Source organism: Lathyrus oleraceus, chromosome 2 (assembly GCF_024323335.1).
Source record: "Lathyrus oleraceus cultivar Zhongwan6 chromosome 2, CAAS_Psat_ZW6_1.0, whole genome shotgun sequence".
Lineage (NCBI taxonomy): Eukaryota > Viridiplantae > Streptophyta > Magnoliopsida > Fabales > Fabaceae > Lathyrus > Lathyrus oleraceus.
Window position 1 is genome coordinate 46,042,435 of NC_066580.1, and position 13,098 is coordinate 46,055,532.

The window sequence follows — 13,098 nt, forward strand, 5'->3', positions numbered from 1 at the left end:
CGCTAGGACCTCGCATCCTATGCATACGTATCTTCTCTAACCAGAGTAAGAATCAGAGAACTCGTAGCTCGGCTAACGCACGCCAAACAAAACGCTAAACAGAGACGCTGAGACGTCAAAGCAAACACACAACAGGAAAAGGAATGCCAATCGCTGGTCTTACATCCAACTCCACAACAGAACACAGGAAACCGAATGCCAATCGCTGGGCTTACATCAGACTCCGAACAAAGAAACGCAAACAGGAAACCGAATGCCAATCGCTGGGCTTACATCATACTCCAAACAAACAAACACACACGGGAAACCGACTACCAATCGCTGGACTTGCGTCAGACTCCAAGCACACACACAAGGAGAAGGAGGGTCTCAATTGCAACTAGGGCAAGAGAAAGGGAAAGTATCGATCGCAACGAGGGCGAGAGAAAAGGATCCAAGTTAGTTGTCAGTCAAACTCGACAAGACATCGCATCTCGTGCCTACGTATCTCATCTGAACATGAGAATCAGAGTTGCCGTAGTTCGGCTAACGCACGCCGAAACAAAACACACGCAACAAAACAAAAAGGGCGCCCGGAGAGATCAGCTCATCTCCTGCCTACGTACCTCATCTGGTATGAGGATCAGGGCGATGTAGTTCCCCTTAATAGGGAAAAACTCTATCCTAACCAGAGACAATGGAGATAACAAGCTACTAGTGAGACTACGACTCGAGCCTAGAAGTTGTCATGCATACGATCCCTATGTTGAGGTCTCTAATCAGATCCTAACTTGCACAGGAAGCAAGCTAGCCTAAACAACAAGTAAGCAAGCACAAGAACAGGTGAACAGGTATCACACGCTATATGCAAACAAGTGGCTCATACAAGGCTAGGCTTTAGTCGAGGGGTCATATCAACCTCGACAAACAAGCCAACTGGAAGGGGTGTCTGAGGCTCTTAACCACTGACATTAATCGTCAGGGTGAGCAGATGAAAAGGTAATGAGGGTAAGACCTCATAGCTCTTAACCCGGGCCTGGGTGAGCTTGACTCAATGAAAGTGTGGGGATCCAGAATGAGGGACCCTACTCCACATGACTGACTCTGTATACAAGGATCTTGGGTGTTTATTCAAAATGCATCAGCACGTAGTGCGAGCAAGATGAATGACTCAACTGAATAGCAGGGGATGGATTGCACATCCCTTCTATCTGCCAATTGCCTCTTTGCTTAGGAGGACTTGAATTACAAGGCATAAAGATAAACAAGCACAAACATTGCCTCTTAAGGAGGGCTTCAGACAGGTGCCTGCCAAAGATAGCAGGTCTTCCAGACTACATGAAGAATAGGATGGTTACCTAGGTGGTATGCCAACCACAAGCAAAGCCAAGCAACTCAAGCAATGAGTTAAAGCTACTAAAGTACCTGTGTAAACAACCAAACAATCAGTATAGTATTCAGACAAATCAAACAGAAAGTCCAACAGTGAGACAACCAATCATCAGACAACATCAATGCAAGGCATAAGATGCAAGCAAACTAAATTGATTCATCATCCACAAGACCTACAAAATAGCAAGGTTAGTCAACCAAAATAACTTGTATATCAATTGATGAGATCATATCAACCCATGTGGCCAATTGCTTGAAACCTGAAACACAAAGTCCAAAGGATGAGAACAAACCACTAGCTCAAAGGCTAGGGTCAAAGGTGAGGTAAAAAGTCAAAACAGAAGCTAAAACTCAACATGAATCACATTTAATCAAGTAAGAGCAAGTCCTAAAAAGGACCAAATCAAAATCATCAAGCAAAGTCATGTGGTGAACAAAATATGGTAAAGACGCACAACATGATCATCAATTGGACATACAAGTGAGAAAATGCACATTAAATCAGAAACACATCCAGTGATCATGAAATTTTATACACAAGCTCAACATATTGAATACAAGCATGGGGCAAAAAATTAGAACCAGAAGAGCTCATTTGGCAAGGCAATAAAAATGAATAAGATCAATCACCAAATTGTGTGACACACATTGTCACACCTAAAGTCTATGTGTCTAAAACAGGGAAGGAAATTGCAAAAAATGCCAAATAAAATCTCACAAATCATGCATCATGTTGTGAATCATCATGTAAAATTTCATGGCAATTGGATCATTATTGAGCATTTCACAATAAGATGAATGGGGCAATGTCACATATGCATACATGTTCAATTAATAGTCCACAATCAAAATTCCAGCAATGATAAAATCATGAAATTCATATAAAAAAATAAAGGACATCAGGGTGAATAGTTTGCAAAAAATTGGAGGTGATTTGGATGTGTTTTCAAATTGTTATGATTTTCTGAAGTTTGGAAAAAATATTGAATTAATGAACAAAATACATGAAGAAATGGAGGGAAAGAATAAAGGTTGATGGATTTGAAAAAAGGCTGGAGACAGGGATCGAAGCCAGGGACCAGCGCTACCAATCAGAACGCAACGTTTTGGTGAAAATAAAATGGGATAAAACGTGCTCTCGCCTGGAATCGAAGGGAGGACCTGGGACGTCAAAACGACGTCGTTTCATCGTGCGCCCTAGGGTTTTGCAGAAGGTGGCAGCACTGTTCACACACGGTGGGAGACGGTGGAAACCACCGTCTTCCTCATGAACTCCGGCGACGCTACACATGAACATCCTCCATTTTTTGCAGAATTTTACGTACTATATATGGTTGGAAAGCTCTCGTCGAGAGGAATACAAATATAACATCCATTAATCTTGATTCTCAATAACGAAGGCAAATCGAAGAAAAGAAAATCTAACATCCAAACTTTAATCTCTCATAACTCACTCAATTCTTATCCGTTTTTCAAGAATTTTATATCAGTGTAATCAGGAGAGCAAGCACTACAAGACTATGCACATAAAATCATGAATTAAGAAACTCGAAAATCCAACCTCTTGAAGAACAGTGAGTTGAAAACGTGTGCTACAGCTCTCTCTAGCTCTAGATATTCTCCTCAATTGGTATATTGAAGCTTGATGTGAAAGATAGCAGCTGAAACCACCTCAATCAAGCTCAGTCTTCAAGATTCATCTCCATCTTCAAGCTTTGAGCATGCATGATTTTGGCACGAATTGGACAAAGTAGTGGTTGATTCTTGCTCTATACTGCACCAGGATCACGAATCTACCAAGCAAATTGGTGTTTATGTGAAGAATTTTTGAATTTTGATTGAGAGAAAAAATGGAGTGAAAGAGGATTCTAGATCTGGAACTTTGTGTAATGACCAAGACAGTTGCAATTAAGCCTTTATACCATCTGTTAATTAATCTGAAAACATGATTAGGCCAAGGCTAATGGAGATTAGGAAGATACAAGGTGTATGCACAAATTACCATTTCACCTCATGCATGGAAATCCTACGTGAACAGTGCATAATGAGGGCCCAAATTCATTCAAAATCAGCCCATGCACACATTGGAATTGGAATTATATTCATGTGATCAACCAATTTTGAATTTGGCATTTTTCCTTCAAAATTAGCATGCATGAGCAAATGGTTATATGAGATAATTTCATGCCATGTAATGAATGATTTGGAAAATATATGTCATGAGGAGCATAATGCAAAAAGAGGCACTCCATTTGGAGCTTTGGTTCAAAAGATATGACATTTTGAAGTTTCAAGCACACTTGGCAATGATTTGATCATAACTCCTTAACCATTCATCATAAATTCATGATCTTGGACTTTTTGGAAATGGGAGAGAAAGATATTCAACTTTCATGCTGGACAAAATTTCATTTGAAGCTTCCTTGATGTTGGAAAGACAAGTTTAAGTTGGTCCAAAAACTTGCCATTTTTGGAAACTTGAAATTACAGGTCATTTTCCATTTTTGGAAACTTTTGATCTGGCTTCAAATCCTTCAAGATAAGTGTTTGACATGATGAATAAACCTCTTTTGGACATGATTGAAGTGTCCCAAACCATTTCTCCACCTCTTAGCCCTCAGTTGACTTGCAGTTGACTTTTATGGGCCCCAAATGACTTGGACATGTACTGATGACCTTAAGCCTCTAACACTTGGTCAAGCTGCTTCAAAATGAACCTTGGTTCATATAAGCTCTCTAGCATACTCATGTGGCTTCTTTTCAAGGAAAGGCTTGGTCTCTTGCACAGATTAATCCTCTTGATGCCAGTCTTGACTGATGAGATGCAATGTACTATGCAATGTTAATGTAATGTTAGTAACCTAAAAAATGAAATGAATGCATGAATGGGGGGTGCAAATTTGAGGTGCTAAAGCTGCCCCTATTCAATCAACTGAGAACCTGAATGGATGAAAGCAACGGCTATCATACTTTCAAGGTAATCAGGGATTGAATACCAAAAGAACCTGGAATTTGCACTATGCGGGGGATGAATTAAAGAAACAACGACCCGACGTCAACGGACGAATGGGAAAGACCTGAACAAGATGTCCCTGCCGGGAACATGCATGTATTGGGGAAAACGCCAATACAGCAACAACTGTCTATAAAAGACTCTCTTGGGGAAGCAAGAAAGGGTGAGGTGTTACCGGTTAGTAGGTAACAAGCTCGGGAAGAAGGAATATCTAAGATTGGTGTACGGGTGAGAGATATCAATCAACCAAAAACATCTGAGGAAAACCTGAAGAGGCATATTTCGACTCAGGAAAATCTGACTCCACAGGGGACCAAGGTCACAATAGGGAGCAGATAGGAAGGAACACCAAGGATATCGGGTTGTAGGCATATAACAGGTGACCGACCAAGGCGTGAATTGGTTTGTGTTCCAAAACACTCATCATCCTGAAGAGAGCTAAAAAATCAATCTTGTTAAAGGATGGACATTCGATTCCCACCAGGAATACGAATCTTACTCAGTTGGGTAAACAAACAAAGGGTTCAACCAAAGAGTGCATGAGATATATTATCTATAGCCGTTAAAACGTAGATAATATACTCGCAAGGAAGATTATCCATAACCGGGTCGTAGGTTGTCAAAGGATAAATCGACCGAAATCGTGAATTGGTGTGTGTTCCAAAACACTCATCATCCTGAAGAGAGCGAAAGCAAACTTGTTAAAGGACGGATATTCGATTCCACAAGGAATACGAATCTTACTCAACTGGGAAGGACAAAACCTCGACTGAAGAGCGCATGAGATATATTATCTATAGCCGTCAAAACGTAGATAATATACTCGCAAGGAAGATTATCCATAACCGGGTGGTAGGTTGACAAAGGATAAATCGACCGAAATCGTGAATTGGTGTGTGTTCCAAAACACTTATCATCCTGAAGAGAGCGAAAGCAAACTTGTTAAAGGATGGATATTCGATTCCACAAGGAATACGAATCTTACTCAACTGGGAAGGACAAAACCTCGATTGAAGAGCGCATGAGATATATTATCTATAGCCGTCAAAACGTAGATAATATACTCGCAAGGAAGATTATCCATAACCGGGTTGTAGGTTGACAAAGGATAAATCAACCGAAAAGAGAAACAATCATTACCAACAACGACAGGGTAGACGAGAGATGACTCACTGGGGATAAATTGCGCGAACAAGGCAATTATTCAAACAACTGGGGTAGAATGAATATTCGATTCCGCTAAGGGACAACGAATCTTACTCGACTTGGGAAACACGAAGGGCTTCGACCGAAGAGTGCATGAGATGCATTATCTATAGCCGTCAAAACGTAGATAATACTCTCGCATGGAAGATTATCCATAACCGGGTTGTAGGTTATCAAAGGATAAATCAACCGAAAAGAAAGGCATCGGGATACCAGACTAAGTATGTAAAGATGACCAATCAAAAGGGGAAACCACAAACATTACCGGCAAACGGCGAATGAAAGAGGACCCACTGAGGATAAAATGGATTACTCAGAGCATTTATCCAAAAGGAAGGGGAAGACCCGCTGAGGATAAGATTGCTTAATCAAAGCAAATATCCAAAAGGGAAAAGGACTATCAATATCGAAAACTGGATAATGATAACCGCAAAGAGGGGATTACATCTACCGGTTCGTAGGTAGAAAACCACGAAAAAGTAACCGTCATCGACTAGGATGAGCACAAGGGTTAACTCCACAAAGGGGAGAAAAGCGGGTTCACATCTACCGGTTAGTAGGTAGAAGACCACAACAATCTGCTGAGGAACAGAATGGGAGAAAATAGGATTTACAACTACCGGGTAGTAGGTAGAAAACCGTAAAGATAGGACTTACAACTACCGGTTAGTAGGTAGAAGCCAACAAATTCCGTTGAGGATAAGATGAATGAGTGCCGGTTAGTGAGCAACTATTCATTTATACCACAGGGAGGCACAAGAGACGGCCAATAGGAAGCCAATTTAGGATCGATCCAAAAAGGCAAACTGAATCAAGACTCATCCTAATGAGGAAATAACTCAATAGGGAAACCCATCCCGTTATGTGTGTAGGGAGGGAACGGAAACAACCGTCATCCACGTGGATATAACTCAGTGGGGAGTGCAGAAGGAAATGGTAGACACTTTCTGCCTAAGGGGCTGACTCTATATGGAGAGATCAGACACACCAACATCTGCTTGGGAGATCTACTAGAGAGATCTGTATCACCAATTAGCAGGAGACAACAATCAACAGATATATGGCAAAAGATGCAACATGAATATCTGAATGTTATGATTATGCGTATATGCATTATGCATGATGAATGCTGACAAACAGACATGTCTAACGCACACAGGTCCCAGAATCAACCACCCGGTACTACCTTTCTAGAGGGAAAGCCAAAAGATCACCCGAGAGATCTGCCAGAGACTGGGATATCGGGGGACAACACCATCCTGCAGGGGAGGAAGGCCACAAGAGGCTTCCGGAGGGATCGTCAGTCACAACCGGAGAAAAGAGTTCATAGCACAGGCAGACACTGCCACGACAGCAACTCATGCTGGGGGTCAAAGATACCAAGAAGCAACCAGATCTCTGGTGGGGATAGATAGGCATTGATAAAGTTCATCATGCCAACAACTCCGCTGGGGATCTATCCGAGGCAATGACTGAGTACTGGGATGTCAATCCACCAAATACCGAATCTTCAAAGAAAAGCACCCATGCTGGGGAGAGGAGAAGACTGCTCTGCTGGAGAGAAGAAAGTTGAGGTCTTCAACAAACACTCTGCTTGGGAAATGGCCCACAAAAGTGTTCAAACAGCAACCTACTGGGGATGTACCACAATAGGGGCTAATAGAGCTTGGAGAAAGAATGCTGCACTGCCGGGGAAATGAAGATGAACAACTTCGAACAACACTGCACTGAGCACCCTCGCTGAGGAAAAACCATGAAAGGTTCTACAGGAAAAAGATACAGTTATGTCAGAGATATGAACAAAAGTCTTATCCTGTTGGGAATCATACCACCCTTGGGAGAGCACTGCAGATCTCCTAAGTATCCTTCCATCATCGTGAATGTTCACTTTGTTTAAGAACAATTTTGTGAAAGATTTGTTTATTTTGAAAACAATGATATTCTATCAATTAAGACATGCAAAACATTTGTTGAGTTGAAACAAATAAGAGTGCAAATAATTGGATAAAAGCTCAAATTGATTTGATGGAATGGTAGTCTGCGAACGACAAGACTCCATAGATTTGTACAAATTTTGAAATTGGTGATATATATTGGAAAGGGCTACATTGAACATAATGACCATTTCTCCACCAATTCCGAATTTTGATGTATTCGAAGCTTCAGTCGAAGGCGAATCAAGAATTTTCTGGCGGATGACAGATGTAGAACACAGTCTTGTCAGGATGCAGTTACTTGCCAAATCCCTAATTTTTGCCTAGATTGCCCCAGTGTGAGGTACTCAATCTAGCGGGATGCAAATTCTTTTTTCAATGTCTCTAACTTTTGCCTGGATCGCCCTTTCGGGTTTTCAATCCACCGAGACGCTCCTTTTTGCCTAAGTCGCCCTTTCGGTGGTTCAACTTAGCGAGCTATTCTGCTTTTTTGTTTGTTTTAGGCGAAGTATTTCTTGACTGCATCTGAATTCACAGGACGAGTGAAATCCTCCCCGTCCATTGTTGTAAGTGTCAAAGCTCCGCCTGAAAAGGCTCTCTTGACAACATATGGACTTTCATAGTTTGGAGTCCACTTGGCCCTTGAATCGGGCACGAAAGACAGGACTTTCTTAAGCACGAGGTCACCTTCTCGGAACACACGAGGCTTGACCTTCTTATCGAATGCTTTCTTCATTCTCTGCTGATATAACTGACCATGACACATGGCAGTTAATCTCTTCTTTTCGATCAGATTCACTTGGTCGTAACGACTCTGAATCCATTCAGCATCAGTCAACTTGGGACTTGAGGGTGCCATTTTTCTTTGGTTTCTTTCTTTCTTTTTTCTTTCTTTTGATTTTGATTTTGATTTTGATTTTGATTTTGATTTTGATTTTTTACCCCCCTCTTTTTTTTTTTGATTACATTTGTAATGCCCCAGTTGGACTGTTTTGTTGATTCTCGAGATGCAGCTGAGTGATCTTCTTTTCTTGCTCAAGAAGTTGGGAAATCTCATCAGGAATCCTTTCAACATCATCTTCCTCTGCTTCGAATACAGGGAATTCAAATTTGGGAGATGGCGTTGGATCATTATGTTCAATGGGTTTAAGAATCAACCTGCATAATGATTTTGAATATAAAAGCTTTTTGGAAATCAAACAAGGCAATCATTATGCAGATGAAAAGATTGCTTTTATTCTTGTTTTTAGGGTTTTTTGTGATCACCAATTTCATGCAAAAAGCGAAAAGGGAAAACAAATGGAAAAACAAATGTTTTAACACGAATTTATTTGAATGAAAATATCATTGCATAAATGTTGCCAACAATGTCATCACTTCTCCTTTTGGCATGGGAGAAGGGTTTTTAAACAAAGTGATTATTACTCTGACTTATGCATGACTGTAGGAACATCCACAGCGACCCAAATGTGGTAGATCCCGCCAGGGATGACAAATGTCAGCATCTTCTGCATCTTCTTCCAGAATAGCAGCAGCTTCTTCACTCTGATCGGCGTGGATAAAACCTCCACTTTTGAACAACCCTTTTTTCGTTGAAGACCCTAGAAGAAAAGCCAATGCCAGCCCGGGACTTGCTGTCTTCAAGCTCGATTAACATTAGGACCTACGTCCTCAAAGTTCAGAATACTTGATCTCATAAGGTCTTGAACCTTATTCTTCAACTGAAAGCAGTTGTCCACATCATGGCCAGGAGCACCCGAATGATACACACAATGCTGATCAGGCTTATACCACCACCGAGGGTTGACGGGTATAGCCGGTAGGTCTCTGGGAGTAATCAAGTTCCGCTCTATCAAAGAGGGATACAGTTCTGCGTATGACATAGGAATCAGGTCAAAAGTGATCTTCTTCCTCTCATTACTCGTACTAGCTTGATTACCATTGAGAGGCTGGTAAGCCTGCTGTTGAGGACGATGTTGTTGATGTTGATATTGCTGAGTTGGTCTTCTTTGCTGTTGTTGAGGTTGAGTTGCTGGAATAGTCACAGCAGCGACTTGACGATATTGTCTTTTGTTCACATTCCTCCGATGGTGTACATCATTTGTTCCACCCTCTCCCCTTCCGGGTGCCCCAGAAAATGGCTTCTTAGAACTGGAAGAGCTTGAAGAGCCAGGATCTTGTATCTTTCCTGCTTTGATAAGACTCTCCGTTCTTTCTCCACAGATTACAACATCTGAAAAGCTACCAAACGGGCAACTTCCCATACGGTCCATGAATACACCCTGCAGGGTTCCAATGAACATGTCAGTCAGCTCTCTCTCCAACATAGGAGGTTGCACTCTTGCCGCTAATTCACGCCACCTCTGGGCGTACTCTTTGAAGCTTTCACCAGATTTCTGACACAAACTCTGCAGCTAAGTTCTGCTCGGAGCCATGTCCATATTGTGCTTATACTGCCTCAAAAAGGCTTCACCCAAATCCCTTTAACTTCTAATGGATTCTCTCCTCAGGTCCATATACCAGTCCAAGGACGCTCCAGACAAGCTGTCTTGGAAAAAGTATATCCACATCTTCTCATCATCAGTGTAGGCGTAAATCTTTCTGTAGTAGGCCTACACATGAGTGCGAGGACAAGAAGTGCCATTATATTTGTCAAAGGATGGCGCCTTGAATTTGTACGGGATCCTCAGACCATCAACCAAGCCCATATTGGTGACATCAAATCCCAAAGAGTTCTGACATTCCATGGCACAGATTTTCTCAGCTAGGGCGTCAACTTTTCTATCCCTCTCTTCAGTCCTACCCACCTCATCATCATCACTGAGGAGCGTGAACATATCCTCTTGTCTGTCAACCAACGGCGCAGGATGGCGAATTGGAGCACGGGTTGCTCTAACATTAGCAGTCTCAGCAGCAATAGGTTGTCCGTTGATTCTGATACCCCTCAACTCATCACCCACGGCATAGTTGTTGATGGGAATAGCAGCAGTAACAATGTCATTGACTGGGTCTCCCTCTAGCAAAGTACGGTTGACAGGTGGAATCACAGCTTCCTGTCTCTGGACCAGGGCTCGAAGTTCCTCTTGCCCTTGCGCAACCCCTTGCATCCTATTCATGAACTGGGCCATGTTAGCCCTCATCTCTGCCAATTCAGCCTGAACTTGATCCATACTTCTTTGTTGATTCAGTCTTGTCGCGTAGCGGTGCGGACGACGATCAACAATCCTGCCTAAAACAGGAACCAGAATGAGAAGTCTCTTCAAGAACACCTGTTATGCAAGAATGATATGTGTATGATGCGTATGATGTGTATGATGTTTATCATGAATGATCCTGAAAAAGGATATGCGTATGCGGGTTAACTTTTTCCCTTTTTTGCATTTTTCATCATTCATTTTTTTCATTTTTTTTTGCATAACTTTCTTTTGAAAATAAACATGCTATGATGCAAATGATGCAACTATGACTGGTTGGCTGTGCATCACAAGGCACAGGATCAGAGCTTCGGCATGAATTCGGAACCGGAAACCACAGATCAAAGTCATCTGGAACCCAAGGTCATCTGGAACCCATATTGCAGAACCAAGTCACCAACAGGACTAAACAGAAGTCACCAACAGAACACGGTCACCAACAGATCAAGTCACCAACCGTACCTGAAATGATTCATTCCCTCCCCACTCACGGGTGTCATCTAGGCCAGGGTAAGGTCAAGAGAAACGCAGGATAAACAACCCTTTCAAGAATATCATCATATACACACCAGATGTATGCAACGATAATACCCCATCAGAATATGAACTGCTCGTGATGTCATGTTCCGCTAACTGGCGCCATACCACCCGCTTCCCATGAATCACTCTATTCCTAGGTATCCTAGAGTTCACTCATGGCCTGGGTATTGGCCCTTTTACCTCTTGTGAATCCCACCCAACAGATACACAGCCAGCACAAGGATAATATGATGCATGCAAACATATATGCACATATATACAATCACAGCATGATAGTAAATGCAATAAATAAAGCAGTAAAAGCAACCAAAACCTATCCTAAAGAGCGCTAGGATCGACTCGCTTAGGGAAGATGGACCAGCAAGAGGTCAACTTCTCTATCATCCCCAGCAGAGTCGCCAGCTGTCGCATTACGCGAAAAACCGGCGGGAAAAAGACACAGAGCCGCCACCGTACGTTATTTATCCCAAAGGAGGGAAAGGAAACGCTCGAAGTAAACCTGGAAAGGAATTGGTCTCACGACCAGAGATTAATAGGATCGGGAGTCGGTTATGCGAAGGGAAGGCATTAGCACCCCTACGCATCCGTCGTACTCGACGGGATCCACGCTCAGAAAGAATAGAAGAAAGGTTGCTAAATAACTGCTCAAAACTGCACAAAACTGGAGTAAAACACAGATGAAAGACGGAAGACGCAGACTCGGCAGGATATCGCATCCTGGGCCTACGTAGTTTGTCAGACACAAACATTAGAGTCGACGTAGTTCGGGGGCAAGGGAAACGTGCTCGCTAGGACCTCACATCCTATGCATACGTATCTTCTCTAACCAGAGTAAGAATCAGAGCACTCGTAGCTCGGCTAACGCACGCCAAACAAAACGCTAAACGGAGACGCTGAGACGTCAAAGCAAACACACAACAGGAAACGGAATGCCAATCGCTAGTCTTACATCCAACTCCACAACAGAACACAGGAAACCGAATGCCAATCGCTGGGCTTACATCAGACTCCGAACACAGAAACGCAAACAGGAAACCGAATGCCAATCGCTGGGCTTACATCAGACTCCAAACAAACAAACACGCACGGGAAACCGACTGCCAATCGCTGGACTTGCGTCAGACTCCAAGCACACACACAAGGAGAAGGAGGGTCTCAATTGCAACTAGGGCAAGAGAAAGGGAAAGTCTCGATCGCAACGAGGGCGAGAGAAAAGGATCAAAGTTAGTTGTCAGTCAAACTCGACAAGACATCGCATCTCGTGCCTACGTATCTCATCTGAACATGAGAATCAGAGTTGCCGTAGTTCGGCTAAGCACGCCGAAACAAAACTCACGCAACAAAACAAAAAGGGCGCCCGAAGAGATCAGTTCATCTCCTGCCTACGTACCTCATCTGGTATGAGGATCAGGGCGACGTAGTTCCCCTTAACAGGGAAAAACTCTATCCTAACCAGAGACAATGGAGATAACAAGCTACTAGGGAGACTACGACTCGAGCCTAGAAGTTGTCATGCATACGATCCCTATGTTGAGGTCTCTAATCAGATCCTAACTTGCACAGGAAGCAAGCTAGCCTAAACAACAAGTAAGCAAGCACAAGCACAGGTGAACAGGTATCACACGCTATATGCAAACAAGTGGCTCATACAAGGCTAGGCTTTAGTCGAGGGGTCATATCAACCTCGACAAACAAGCCAACTGGAAGGGGTGTTTGAGGCTCTTAACCACTGACATTGATCGTCAGGGTGAGCAGATGAAAAGGTAATGAGGGTAAGACCTCATAGCTCTTAACCCGGGCCTGGGTGAGCTTGACTCAATGAAAGTGTGGGGATCCAGAA